At 37.4% G+C, this 15,780-nt stretch overlaps 1 protein-coding gene across 4 annotated transcripts in view; it reads right to left on the bottom strand.

Annotated features, from left to right (window-relative positions):
* Positions 1-15,780, bottom strand: part of galnt1 (UDP-N-acetyl-alpha-D-galactosamine:polypeptide N-acetylgalactosaminyltransferase 1) — a 71,378-nt gene that overhangs the window by 43,623 nt on the left and 11,975 nt on the right. For 2 of the 4 annotated variants that reach the window (XM_055163768.1, XM_055163769.1), the window contains exon 2: positions 13,246-13,349. The exons of the other annotated variants lie outside the window; for them this stretch is intronic. The gene's annotated coding sequence lies outside the window, so the exon portion shown is untranslated. The remainder of the gene's footprint in view (positions 1-13,245; positions 13,350-15,780) is intronic. 4 annotated transcript variants of the gene reach the window in all.

The raw sequence follows: 15,780 nt of genomic DNA, 5'->3' as shown, positions 1-15,780 counted from the left end.
GTGTAGCGTCCACCTCAGCACTTCCTCCACCTGAGCACTCATTGTTGCTTTATAAAAATCCTCTGACCTCAGGCTGGCCAAATGTAACACTAAAGGAGGAGGAGGAGAAGAGAAACCAATCGACCAGTGAATGTGAGAGCAGTCAGAGATCAGGCAACTCAAGCACAAAAGTAGGAACAATGAAAAGAGCTGCTGTTTACAATATTAAGATATTCTTTTTACAAAACACTAATATTGTATTTTTTTCATTGTTATTTTAAACAGAGGCAATACCATAAAGATAGGCTACAGAACCTCAAAATCTAATTCTTAAAAAGATATAATTTATGTTCCATGTTAACTCAATGATCCCACTTTGCTTGTCAGATCCTATGAGGTTTTCCAGTTCTACTGTGACTGTAAGCAGTGGCAGCTGGTCAATAGAGGGTGCAAGTGTGTCACACTCCCTAACTGGAAATAGAAAAAAAAAAAAAAAAATATGAAGTAGTTTATTTTTATTTTTTATTTTTTTTGTATTAGGCTAAATTTAATTTAATATCGTTGAACGTGAAAGTGTATCTGCATCAATATTTTTATTATGTTAAATGTGCTCATATCACTTTATCTGAGTCATGTGTTTCGAATTTGATTGCGTTGGGTTGGAGTGACTTATTGGAGGTCTATGGGCGATCCTTAAGTTTTGAGAAAATTTGACGCCATCCCCATTACTTTACATTACAACCCTGAAATACGTCTTTGGAGCACAGGGTGGGGGCGATCTGAAATCAAGTGATTGGTTCTGATACAGTGCATAAAATATCTGACCAATCAGATACCGCTAGCTATCTTCTGCCCGTGGTTAACTCTGTGCTGTCGTGATGCTATATTGGAGGTATTTTACTCCTAGTCCAACACTGTGCGACCACGGCAACTTCAACTTCAAGTCTTCAATGCTTGTGAGGAGTCAGTTTTAAGGGTGAATTTTGTGGCTTCTCTTCAGCTGTACCCTTTTGCAATGCTCGAGAAAAAGAAGAAAGTGAAGCAGCTGCGACTGGACCGGCCGGATTTGGGTCTCAAGCAGAAGACTGGAGATCGCAGCCGCTTCTACACCAAAGCATTTTCCCACAGCTATTATGAGAAGTGGGGATAGCTAACGGGATGCATGCAATGTGAAGAATGCCTTTTTCTTGTTTGCTTTTTAATGGTATGGGGGCTGTAAAGAAGTGGACTTCTGTTGGGGTTAGTGACTTATTGAATCTTACTGAAAAATGTAAGCGCCATGAGAACTGCCACAGCCACCTGGAAAACTGTTTTAGGCTAAGTGTTTTTGGTCAAACACATAGCCGCACAGCTAGACGACGGCTACAGAGCTGGAATAAGGAAGCATGATGAGGAGGTCACCAAAAACCGACATATACTTTCACAAATAATTGACTGTGTGAAGTTTTGCAAGGCATTTGAGCTAGCCTTACATGGTCACAATGAGACTGACTCTTCAAATAACCCTGGTATGGTCTTGTCGATTATGTCTCTTCTCTTGATGCGGTTTTGAAGGAGCACTTTGAAAATGCCACTGTGTTTAAAGGTACATCCAAAACAATTCAAAACAAACAGCTGGAATGCATGCTCTCAGTGACAAGGAGGGAGATTAAAAGACAAATAAAGGACAGTGACTTTCCATCCAGGCAGATGAAACCACAGACGTGTTCGCCCAGTCTCAACTTGTTCTCGTGCTACCTGGACACATGCATAAGGTCCATGAATGCTTTTTTTCTTTCATCCCTCTGCTGAATCCATCACCACTGCACTGGATGAGCAGCTGTCAACTGTCCTTCCAGATCAGAAGGATAAACTCATCTGCCAGGCTTATGACGGAGCAAGTGCGATGAGGGGGACGACTTCAGGAGTTCAGAAGAGAATAAAGGAGAAATACCCTTATGCACACTACATCCACTGCTATGCTCACCAACTCCATTTGGTGACACAGGCCACTTCCCACATTTCCCAAGTCCGTGTGTTCTTTTTAGACCTTAATGGATTTGCAATTTTTTTTTCCAAGTCTCCAAAGCACACTTGTGTCCTTGATGAAGTGGTGGCCCATAGGCTGCCCACCCCAGCAGCATCTGATGGAATTTTCACAGTCGAGCAGTCAACCCTGTTTTTGAGAACAAGGAGGAGCTCATTCAGTGTTTTGAGAGGATCAGAGACAATGGTAATTTCGATGCCAACACAGAAGAAGAGGCTGGAGCTCTTGCAATGCTGCTAGAGAGGCTAAACTTTTCTTTTTTTCTTTAACTTTTTCATGAAATCCTGCCTCATATGTATGCTAAGCTGCAGAAGGAGAACATCGACTCATCCACATCAGAGGGAGCATCCAGCTGTTTCAAATGGACATACAAAACATCAGGTAATTTCCCTTTTCTATATTATTATTATTATGTTACTAGTTATTTGCATCGTCATAATGGACTGTATATTTATTTCATTTGACCTTCTCAGAGACTCTGTTCATTCTATTGCTGAGGAGCAGCAGTGGATCTTGGCCAGGGTAGAGATGTCGAATGCTTAATCTGGAGGACAGTGGCAGAATTGCTGAAGAGGTGATTAAATGTTGAGAACAAATTAATTTGTTCATCATATAGCTATGTCTCAGATGACAACACAAGCATATTTAATACATGAGGCCTCTAAAATTAATACTGTTAAAATGCAGATTTGTGTTGTAATACAGAGAGTCATATGATGTGGTTATTAATAGAAATGAACAACATTTTTTAATTATAGATGTAATCAGTAGGGAAAATTGTCTCTTGCCTCCATCTGGGAGTTTGACATCATTACATTCTGAAAACTAACAATTGGGTAAATTTACTTGGTTACTTAAAATAATTTCAACTCAGGAATCCTAAGAAACACCACATTACCACACTAACTGCACATTATAATGTTATTATGACACATCACCACGGTTTACTTCTTGATTTCATTTTATGTTATATATTTTACAATTTCTAACCATTAGTAATACTACAAGTTAGTTAGTATTTAGTATGTTGCACAACACTGCTGAGGCACAAACTCCTAGTTTGTAAATTTAGTTCACTGGAAATAATCACTGATAATTATTAGTAATAATACTAAATAAATAATAATAAATAAATAACAATAATGAAAAGAAGATAATCATAATAATATTTGATGTTCACTTTACTTTCCTATTCGCAAATTTGAAATGCATAATTAAATTGAAATTATTCATAATGTATAGTATACATGTATAATAAAGTATTTTCTGTTTTTTAAGATTTGTGACACCATCTTGGGGCACATAAGAGAACCATCTCATCAGTGCAACCCTGTTTCAGTGAGACAGGTTTGAAGAATATAGCAGGACATTCCCTGAGCAGGCTCTGACCTTCACCTTAACGGTCTACCCTGCCCTCATTGGAAACAGGCTGAAGACTGAGCTGGGTGTCATCTACAGCAAGGAGGAATTGAGAGCATGTCAGGGAGCCATAGATCGTCTGCAAGTCTTTGCTGAGGCTAACCTATTAGATGTTTTCCAGGAGACAGTAAAAGTGTTAAAAATGATCATCACCACACGCATGACCACTGCAGAGACTGAAAGGTGCTTCTCCACCTTAAAAAAGAATTAAAACATTTCTGAAAAACAGTATGGGTCAGGACAGACTCAATGCACTGGCCATGCTGTCTGTGGAGAAGAAACTGAATACTGGAATGTGGGACTTTAATCAAAGGGGCATAGAAGAATTTGCTGAGCAGAAGAAAAGAAGGGCAACATTTTTGTATAAGTAGGGTGGATAATGTTGTTTCTGATACTGTATATAAAGGGAGTAATAATTGTTTTTTTCTAATACTGTATATAAAGGGAGTGGTAGTTGTTTTTCTAATACTGTATATAAAGGGAGTGATAATTGTTTTTTCTAATACTGTATACAAAGGGAGTGATAATAGTTTTTTTCTAACACTGTATATAAAGGGATTGAGAAAGCACTAATACTGTATAAATAAAATAAATGTCTTTAAACAAAAAGTGCGAACCCTCACATTTTTTATCACCAGCCAACACTGACTGTAAGTCCAGGCTTGTAGAAACGATTTGCAAAACTAATTGAAGACTTGGAAATGAATTAGAATTTTACTTGCTTTTGCATTCCATGAGTCTAGTTCAGAGCACAGAGGTCAAACAGTTTGACCTTTTTTAACATGATTCAGAGAAAGTACAGGCTGCAGCAGGAGGCGAGACGGTGAAAGACTTACATGGCTAAAGCATACACGCTGGTCTAATTACTGCACCATAGAGAGAGCCTTTTTGATGTAGGACAAAGGAACCAACTTCAGAAACCTTTTTAAAAGTCATGCATTGTACTGTGAGCGGGTCACCTCTCCGCAGATCAGACATACTTGTCTCCATGGAGACAGATACATTGAAAGTAATTCTGTGGGACAACTAGGCACGGCAATAACATCACAATGGAAACAGGCAAAAGACCCTCCACCAAGTGAGCATTTTAAATTAAAATCCATGATCAATTCCTTCAAGCTATAACTGCAGAACTCTCTATCAACTAGCCTACATTTTAATTCCAATAATTTGATGATATATTTTTAAATTCTACGTGATAATATTATTCTGAAGAACTCATCCTCGTTCTTGGACATATTTTGGGTCCAGGCCTCTTACTACCTCTGTGACAGGATAGCCTGAGGTGTTTATGTGAAGTGCGTGGATCCGTGCCAAGCTGTCGCCCATTGTAGCGTATTGTGTTTCAACAACAACAAACAGTGTGAGCCCAGTGCCATGTGCCTCCTGCTCCCAGTGCTCTGTCAAACAACACACAGGAAGATCAGTGAGGAAGACTAGACACGGCTCAAACCCTCAAACCAAATACCAAAATACAATAAATAAATTATGTTCAATGAGATGGCTCACAACAACAGGATCACAAGCAAGCCCAAGTATGCCTGTCATGATAAGTAACACAACATAAGAGACACAGCAGCCCTAAAGGCAGGATTTTCCCAAATATTCTAAATGTACTACATATATATATATATAAATGTTACTAGAATGTTAAAAGAATAGTACCCACAAGAGAAATATTCACTCCCTAAAAGTATCAGTTCATCTATCATTTATTCAGAGCCAAACGTAACAGGCCTAAGTTCAAATCCTGCCATATTTCTAGCGAGAGCCCCAAAAGAAACAGGATTGTCAGGAGTGGAGTAAAGCAAAAGTAGGTAAGACATGTCAAGTATGCGTCCCTGGACACAATAAAACAACAGCCTGTTTAAACCTTCCTAAAATAAAACCCGGTGCCCTGTCACTGCACGCCGGAGGAGACAGGAAGAAGAGAGGAGGACGGATGAAAGAGGAGACACACAGAAAGAAAGATAAAAAAGAACTTCCTGTTTACGACCAGAACAGGAAGCTGGAAAGAAGGCCACTGGACCACTGTAAAAAGCACAGAGTACACTCACTACCTTCCCCAGTGTGGCGGTGTGGTCTTAAGGTTCATTTAGGAAAATACTGTTTCCCAGACAACTTGAAATTACTTTATGATTTGCAATTTTGTCAATACTCTGCATGCCCAAAGCAATAAGAGCATTTAAACTACAGGTATGGGATAGTGACAAAATATACTCTATTTCAAAATTTCTTAATACCAGTAATCATCAGCGATGGGAAGAATACTTTGAAAATATATTTAGTAAGAGAATACTGAATACCCAAGTTAGAATACATCTTGTAAAATATCCTTTTACATTGTCTAATCAGAGTACTGTATTCTGAATACTTTGAATACTTTTACACTGAGTTGCATTACATTATAGTGTAAAAACATGACATAATATTACAGACATTATTTTGTTAGTATGAATTAATTATGTCTAATTAGAGAAGAAAGCACATGCACACACTGCAGGAGCAGTTTTATCTGTTTCTCATTAAGACTGTACAGTTCAAATAAAAAAATTACACGAAGAAGCACTGTCACATATTCCTTTTACTTTAATTTAATTAATAACTATATTGGGAATACCACCAGATGAAAGTAACTGTACCAAAATACAGGTACTCACAATTAGTGTTCAGAAGATGTATTTTCAGTACATGTATTCAGTTATTTCCAGCACTGGTAATCAGAACATATTTTTGCAATCTATGAGAAATGTGCCACAACGTGTCAGGAAATGTCTTCTTGGCTGAGGTTCAGGTGTTGCACAAAAAGTAAATGAATGATCAAATTAACTATAAAAATGTGTGTCACTTGTTAGGAATTTATACTGCCATTTTCTTACTCGAGACACCTAACTATACTCACTATACTATTTTTGGATACAGTCAAAACAACAATGTGGATTTCATCTTGTAAACTTTAAAATGCTTACCTCAAATATTCATGTTATTTAGGAATATCCTGTACACTGCAGAGGACACCATTAAAATCTATATTTACAAGTTTTACCATTTGCCAATTGTGACACTCAAAGTGCTATTTGGATTTTCCTGCAGTGAATCTGCCAGTACTGATGAATACAACAGGATTTGGGTCCAGACTTTCCTGCCTCCTGTCTGTTGGTGACATCTGGACAGGAGTGATTAGTTCCTGGTTTGGGACCCCTGCAGTCTATGTAGTGTCTGTGTGGAAAAGGAAAGGGGGAGATACGGAGGAGAGAGAGAGAGAAAGAGAGGAGGAGAGAGGGGAGATAGACAGAATGAAGAGAAAGGGGGGGGCAGAGAGGGTGACCGAGAAGAAGGACGGAGGGAGAGAACAGAGGGAAGAGAGGAACATGGCCAGAGTTCTAATGGGATTAAACTGTGTTGCGCCTCCAGCTGTGTGCTCTCCAGCTCCCGGCAACAGGCCCAATCCTGGACTCACTTCCTAGGAACCGAGCGGACAATACACACAAGCCCTGCAAACATTACAACAGCTGTCCCATCCGTTATTATGGAGAGTTTTAAAGCATTTGAATGGTATTGCTTTATATTTTTATAACATATCTACATTTGAGATATTCTAGACCAATCAGACCTATCAGTGATTAAGCAGTTAACAGTTCTGACATGCCAACACCACATTCACATTAAGCAGAAATATGAAGTGGTCAGTTTGTATCCTCATGTTCATTTTTTGATTTAATAACAACTCACAGCTTTTTTTAGACTGCATATCATTGGTTAAATTCACCCGTCAGCCTTAAGCACATCATTAAAAATAAGAAATGACTGAAATTTGATTAGATGCATTGCCCTACCCTAAAAGCAAAAAACAGCATTTGAAAGGTACGCTATGTAACCTTTTCCCAACTCCATGGAGACACGACTCATGCTTTTACATAAGAGTACTTTTCATGTTGTGCTGCCAAAGATGTAGACCAATCCATTACTAAAATACTAAAATTTAAAACTCAATTGTGATGCCAAACAATAGACGAGATACCCGATACCAATTTTGATACCCAAATTGTAATTTTAAAATAAAGTATTTGGTTATTATACTATGTGGCCTGTGGTTCTGATAAAACTCAAGATAAAATGGTTCAAGAAAGGTTCACTGTAGAGATTTCAAAGGTGGTCATCTGGTGATCATCTGGACACTGTTTTTTGCAATCAAAACATTTCAGCTCCCATCCAGAAGTCACTTTCACTTTGATGGGAATGACACAAGAAATGATCCTACTCTGAGTTCACAAAGTCCAGTCTCAAACGAAGGAATTTTAGAGTGAATCTGCCCTGCCCATGTTTTCAAACTAACATCATTATGGGTCATTACACTGTCTCGTTCAAGAAAGCTCTAATTTTATCCAGTTTATGTGAGTTTGTTCAGTACTGATACCGGCCGAATGAGTATCTGGTTTCAGTACTAGTTTTAGTAACGATTAGTATCCAGTTTCAATACTTTTGAAAACCTTAATCCCATCAAAGAGGTAACACTCTGCATAGATCAGCCAGTAAAACAAGTCAATAACAAAGCTAATCTCTTTAAATGGACACAACACCATTTTTTATGTTGCAAGAGCCTATAATAAAGACACTAATCCACAAATGAGGCAGGGGCAGGCGGCATCTGTTGGCACGATCGTGTGACCCACCTGTCTGCCTCCACGCCCTCCTCCCATTAATCCTGTTATTTAATACTCTCTCCTCCTCTGCCCTGAGCTATGAGAGCATCTTTCAACAATACAGACACTCAATAGTCCATGGCCCGACGCGAAATGTACAATCAATCAGAAGGAGGGATATAAATATACATGTACAACATCACATGAGCGCACACTCACGCACATTTCCTCGCCAAGAAGGGGACATCAATATTTCATTTAAGCAGCTCTGCCATTAAGGTCAATAGTCTATTTCTCTCGCCTCACACAAATAATGGACCCTCCAATGAGCTACCAGAGGGCACCAACTCAGGGTTTGGTCTGTATGAAAACACTTAGGCACAAAACATAATGTAAAACAAAACAAGGGCTGGGTGATATGGAAAAAAAGGATCATGATATTTCCTCTCATTGACTGACTTGAAATTTCAATTCCCTTTTATTTATTGTTTTGTTTTGTTTATTTTTTTTGTAACCTGCCTGTCTCCCTTGTGATAGGTTTAATCTATACTGTGGAACATTCTAGACAAAGTAATAACATTTCCATAAAGACAAGTAGGTAGCGGAACCTCCACGAGAAAGGTTGCACAGCGCTCCTTCAATTATTGTCACCAATCAATTCCATTTAACAAAAAAAAAAGATCCCAATTTATTTCTCCAAAATCTGAGCTGCTCCAAACAATATTCTTTTACTCTCAGAGGACTGACTGCGCTTCTCAATTAACACCGCTAACATTTCATTGACGATTAGACATGTCTGAATCCCGGTCTTGATTACAATTCTATTATTTGCCCAGTCAATAGTAGCAAATACTTTTTTCTCAGTAATGAGAGGCACCTCCCTTGTTGATTCCAATTTTGGCCAACAGAGTAGGGCAGAGTAACAGCATTGTAAGAATAAATTGTCAAATCTTTCAAAAAGCTGGTTCATTCACGCAGCTGTCAGCAAACTAAAGGAACAGCTATAACCCACAACCACACAGAGGTTTCTGGGCTAACTGGAAAGTACCGAAAACCTAAAAAGCCCCCCAAAACCAAAATGCTACTTTCTAGTTCCTATAATATTTAAAATACATCTGTTTAAAGGTGCATTGTGTAACTTTTCTGGTAGAGGGTCCGTCAAAAGCTTTTCTCCATGGAGATGTTATTGCTCTGTCTTGAACATTGTAATACCAATGCATAGTATGGTATTACACCTTTCTATCTTCATGGAGACCAAACCAGACTGAGTTACAGGTAAGATCTGTGCAGAGGCCACCCCGCTCATAGTCAGAATGCCTGTATTTTTGATCTAAAGAACCACCTGTAATTGAATAAATACCAGCATTAAAGGACCTCCAAATATGGCCCTTTACCCTTTGCATTATGAAAAGAAAATAAAACAAAAATTGCTTTAATATTATGTTGTTCTCTTAAATGTCTGTGGTATTTATTTATGTTTATTGTTTCAAATGTCAAAACTTGAATTCTCATTCCAGCCACAACTGCAGTCGCTTGACTTTTATTGATTTGTAAAGTGTAAAAAAAATACTATTTAAAAAAATCTTTTACTCTTAATGGTTCATTTGCACCACTGGCCACCACCTCCTCATCCTCATTCTGCTTAGGACCTTTAATATTAGTATGTAACTTTTGTGGAGAAGGATTGAATAATATGAGTTTTCGTGTTAGAAGGGGATATATTTACTTCATCTAAAGCTATAAATTTCGCAAAATGTTACGCTACTGTGGATATTGTTTCAATTGTATTCAAATTATGGTGCGTTCTATTCAGCTCTATTTGGTTCCGAATTACTCAGTGCACTCACAAAAACACAGCTCCCTACTTCCTCTTGTGAAATTGTGTCGTTTTGCTGTTTGGGTTTCTGTATTGTAAACCTAAAGATGTAATTTAAAAAAACTGGAACAGTAATAATCAGGCCTTATTATGTGCTGTTAAAAAGGTAATCAATGACCTGTTTATTACTGTATTTATATAATCTAAAACATATGAATCAAGCCAAATAAACATCTGAATTATTTTTAAAAGTTATATGGTCAACAAAAGTGTGAAAAATGTCATGATCAAAAAAGTTATGGTTTGAATCGTAGAGGAAAGGTCAACAGTGGGTCAGGAAGTTCAGAGTGGATGTGGACATTTATTCCAAGAACTCATTAGAAAATAATTTATTGGAGCCTATTTAGAATATTGGCCACATATAATGAAATGAAATGCTGTGGGATTATCATAAAACTGTCACAAGGGTCATGGGAACAGAAATAATGATTCAGATTTCTGGTCAAAACCAAGAATGCATTTCATTGCTGCCTTGGACTTAAACATGACCTTACCCATGCGCATAAGCCGTATTGATTTCTGATTTGAGAAGTGGTATGGATAAGCCCAGGAGTCTCTTACAAGTGGAATAGAGACACGTCACAATATAGCATAAGGTTTATAGAAGAACCATAAAAATACTTTAGGTGCTGTAGGTTGGTATTGAAATTAAAATGTAGTGCACAATACATATGTTTAAAAGCTCAATGGGGTGTGACAGAAAAGAAAGGTATTGCGTCATTTAGACCGTATTTTTGTCGTTCATTGGTAGACTCTTTGTGACAATCAAATATTCTCACAATAATCACAGCACTAACATTTGACCTTGTGACATCCTTGGTAAGGCAGTTTAATTTAGGGCTGCAACAATTCATTAGCCCTGTAACTATTCAATTATAAAAAGTAATCACAGTCGTATTTTAATAATCACAATCGTAACAGAATTATACAGACTCTAAAATACATACAAAAGACCTATAAAAATAATAATTTGACTTTGCAGACTAGTCAAATACTGAAATAATTGTTAGTTGCAGCCATAGACTGTATAAATCGACATAGCTAACTTGCTCGCTTCCAAATAGGAAGTGTTCACGGAGGTGCTTCAGGCTCCATCGACTCTGTTTCCAATTGACTTTAAATTTAAAAATTGTCACCCCTCTCTCTTTAATTGCTGCAGTAAGCCTCGTCATTTTGGTCTTAAAACATTTGTATTAACCTGCACTGCATGATCCTGGTGTTTTTATCCAGCAATTCAGCTATTTCGAATATGGAGATCAGCTCCAAATTCGCCCCATAACCACAAGCATCGTGAGCTTCATTTGAATGGGCAGCCCAAGTTTATGTTTAATAAGTTTACTTATTGTTTTTCTCCCATGGGTCAATAATCATAAAACTGCAACGTTTCTTAAAATCTGACCTCACGTCATCTCTAGTAATTCCACTTTCATTCATATTTTTACAATGAAAACACTCGCGGTCGATAGCGAGCACGAGCCCCATCTCCACTGTGCTCTCTGTGCTGTACATTGGCCCGCATGCGCTGGCCTGTGGCAGATTATACTGCAGCACACGCACTCTGACATTTGAGGCTACGACAAAAGCAATTTCTTGTGGCTTAGTGAACACACAGAGATGCACAATGGGCCAGTTGTTCTGCAGTGCATCAGACAGAAGTAACAGTAGATAGGACTATCAGGGCGACGGGGCTAGATCAGCTCTCCTCTGGCCTTCACGTAAACATGGACGCCGCACAGATAACACAGAGGACTGGAGCTATAGGAACAGGATGAGCTCAGGGAGAGGGGATAGCTCACAGTGCCCTTGCACTGTAGGACATTTGGATCATGATATAAAAGAGAAAATTTGTGTTAATGATATAAATAATGATACAATGGAGCAAAAGTTACTGCTGTGTTTCAGATGACTGCACAGCATTCTAGAGGCCATAAAAATTACAGATGGGAAACAGACAAAATTAATTTAGTTAAAATGCAGATTTCTATTGTAATGCAGTGAGTCATTTGGGTCTCGTCAGTTGTTGAAATGATCAGGTTTAACATTTGCAATTTGACCTTTTAGATATTTCATGCTAGCATACAATGTAATCAATAGAGAAAAGTGGGCTCTTGCTCCACATGAGATCACATCATGTATGATAAATATAGATATCATCTGAAAACCACCAATAGTTTTTAGTTCTACCTCCACTCCCCTTTTTCTGTTATTGTTGTATCTGCAGGATCTCCACAGTATCTGTTAAAGCTGCTCTTGGCATAACCAAGAGGAAAATCAGCTGCAATATTTCTCTGTAGCTATATATCATGTTTCAAAATTTGTTGTTGCAACAGGCCTACCGGTAAAGTCATCTCTTTGTACTTATAACACACTCATAAGACCGTACGCACCAGCCACTTGGTCTAATAATGAACATTTGATTTCACCATGGATACTGTGAATCTGCACTGCTCAGAAGTACTGCACAATAAGATCACAAAATTATTAAAATATTTACTCACAAAATATCAACAGGTAACAAAAGCAACGCCAATTCAAGGAAAAGAAGTGACTGAAGAGAAGAGCCTAAAATTTAAATAGGTTATGGTTGTGAAATATTTGAGAAGTTATGTTTCAGTCATGACCAGCAGGTTATGACCCAGTGAAGTGATTAAATTACAACTACAACTACAACTACAATACACTACACACTACGAGATATATGTCCCTCAGAAATATATTTATTGTATTGTATTATATGTTTATGTTTAGAAAGTGGTGCTGAATATATAACCAGGAGAGTAGACGGAGACAAATGGGTCTGTTGTACCAGGCCCCAGGGTCTTAAGGGTCCAGAATTGGGTCTTTATCCTATTAATTTATATTAGAAGGTGACCCAAGTAAGACTTCTTGTCTCAGCCCCGTAAATTTCTATCAACGGGCCTGTATACCAACAAATCCAAAATATCACCAAGCGAAATATCTGAAATAATTTGTGTATGGAATGGATACTCCACAGATTAAATTAAAACTTGATATTGATTCCCTTAATGTAGTTGGACACTTTTGAAGTCAACACCATTTTCATTACTTAAAAGAACCACTTAACATTTCTGCATTAATTCATTTGGGCTCTTGCCAATAATTGCAACACTGAATAAACTTGACATAGTCGCATTCAGACCGGCCAAACTTTGAAAATGATGCAAAGCCTGTCTGTTTTACCTAAATATTCAGGGAGTGTTGCGCAGAGACAAGGCTGTAACCATAGCGCTCAATTACGTGGGTTTGTCAGGCTGATGAATTATGCACATACGTTAGCTCACCTCTGCAGCCCAAGTACACACATTTGTCAGGACACTGTCATATCCGCCCGTGGGGTATCTGCTCTCCACATATGCCCTGTCCAAGTGTCCTCTGCTCATTTAGACTATACAGGAAAACAAAGGGAAAACATTCAAGGTCAAAATAATTAGGACAAAACTAGGGCTATAGATACTGCAACTAAATGCCGATCCTGAGAACACCAAGCAGATTAAACTTGTCACAAATAGATGGTACAATTTCCAATTCTATTTTGATACTCACGAAAAGATGTTTGATATACCACAATAAAATATTATTTTATAGATAAATTACTACTAGTTTTGTTATAAATATTAAATAAATAGAAGCATCATTGTGTGTATTGGTCTTATACTACCCGAAATATACATATAACCGAAATATTGTGATATCGTATCGTCAAAAGTCTCACAATAATATCATGGGTCATCACAATATATCAAATCACAAGTTCCTTTGCTTAAATGCATGGTTTTACAGTAGCAACATCTTATAAACATAGGAAACTACATATCCCATGATTCATTTCAGTGCAGACAACATGAAGAAATATGTTTTTTACTTGAATTCTTGGGATTGTGATGGAAATAATTCACAACAAAATCTTGTCAAGGTATTTTAAAAGCAGAAACGTGTCTTATCTACAATTGCATCAGCCTCTCCAAAATATCGCAATAAATATCGTACCGTGAGATGCATATCGTGATAATATCGCACAGAGAGATTTGGATATTTGCTTTTACATCCAAGCTTTACTTAAATTCAGGAAAAAATCAAATTGGTTGACTCAAGTTCATGTTTTGTCAGAAAAGTATGAAGTTTCGATGACAGTTTTCGTATTAGTAATAGTTAGAAACTGTCTGTCTGAAATTAAATAAAAAAACAACTGGACTTTTTTGAGAATAGGGATAGCATTTACGACATTATTTATTACAATAAATAGACGGCTGTATTCATTTAGCAAACAAAAAAATATATTTCAATAATGCTCAAATCGCTAATCTGACATTTAGAGATGACATTTACAATTGTTTGTACCAAAATTGTTGTTTGCGGATGTCTGTTAAGATGTTTTCTTATATAGCTGCATTCACATATAAACAAAACTGGGACTGAACCTGAAACTAAACCTGGACTAGACTAGAACAGGAGCAAGTCTTGTCCAGGACTAAACTAGGTCAAACCAAGTGTAAATGACATTCCCTGTTGTGGACAATATAAAACCTTTCAAGAATGCATTGTTAGGTTTAGGATGACTATGACTTTGCAGAATGGAAAAATATACAAAGTAGATGACAGCAAAAACCGTCCATATAAACAGTCTCAGATTCACACACACAGAGAGTTCATTTTTGGATAAAGCTCTTTGAATTGTAGATCTGTAAATCTCCACAAATCCTCACTGGGCTTTTGGTTTATCATCTTTATTACTGTGGCACAGCGGAGTTTTCTCCTGCTCCAAAGAATAATGCGCTCAAAGACGGGAATCTGGAGGGAATTTGAGAGAAAATCATTTAATCGTCCACTATCACTGACATATTGCTTTAGGAATTTTTGAGGAAAAACAGAACTTAAGATCTTTAAATATTGACTCAACTCCAGTAAGATGCTCTGAATGTATACCGATAAAGCAATGAGTAGTTAGATTTCAATGATATCAAAGCTAATATTTTTGGGGGGGTTTGGTTTTTTAGTTTGTTTAACATTAGGAATGTAACAATAACCAAAATGTCGTGATATTGTATCATCAAAAGTATCACAATAATATCGTGGGCCATCACAATATATCAAATTACAAAATCCTTTGCTTAAATGCATGGTTTTATAGTAGTAATAGCGAATAAACATGGGGAACTACATATCCCATGATTCATTTCAGCGCAGACAACATGTAGAAATATGTTTTTGACTTGAATTCTTGCAATTATGACAGTAATAATTCACACCAAAATCTTGTCAGGGTATTTTAAAAGCAAAAAAGTGTTGTATCTACAATTATATCAGCCTCTCCAAAATATCGTACAGAGAGTTTTGGATATCGTTACATCCCTAGTTAATATAGCATGAAGTTTGCGATTTGATCAAATTATCAAAATGTAAAGGTTCACTGTGTAAGTTTTCTTGGATGGTTCTCCACCTTTGAGACGTTATTGCTTTGCCTGTAGATAGAGGGATAGATCGGTTTAGTGGCATACCGCGAAACATTCAACACAAAACAATAATATCTTCAGAGACAAGTAAGTGGTGGTAGAAAAACGACATAGTGCGTAATAATTTCTCATCATAATAAAAGAAGAACATTGTGAGTGAGTATATGGTGAAAGTAACAGCATTATAGTTTGTACGGTTATTTATCAATGAGCTACAGCACACATTTGACATCCTTCCTCCTTTTTTTCCTCCTTCCATTTCCTTAGACACGGGTGCAGACAGTCACCATGGAAACTGCCTCTTCCCATCCAAAGCTACAGGTGAATATAGACATATGGACAGCTTATACAGGGAAGAGAATGAGC

The sequence above is a fragment of the Boleophthalmus pectinirostris genome, unplaced genomic scaffold (assembly GCF_026225935.1).
Source record: "Boleophthalmus pectinirostris isolate CB_2022bp ecotype Guang Dong unplaced genomic scaffold, ASM2622593v1 HiC_scaffold_6, whole genome shotgun sequence".
NCBI classification, from domain to species: Eukaryota; Metazoa; Chordata; class Actinopteri; order Gobiiformes; family Gobiidae; genus Boleophthalmus; species Boleophthalmus pectinirostris.
This window is presented reverse-complemented; position numbering and strand designations above follow the sequence as displayed.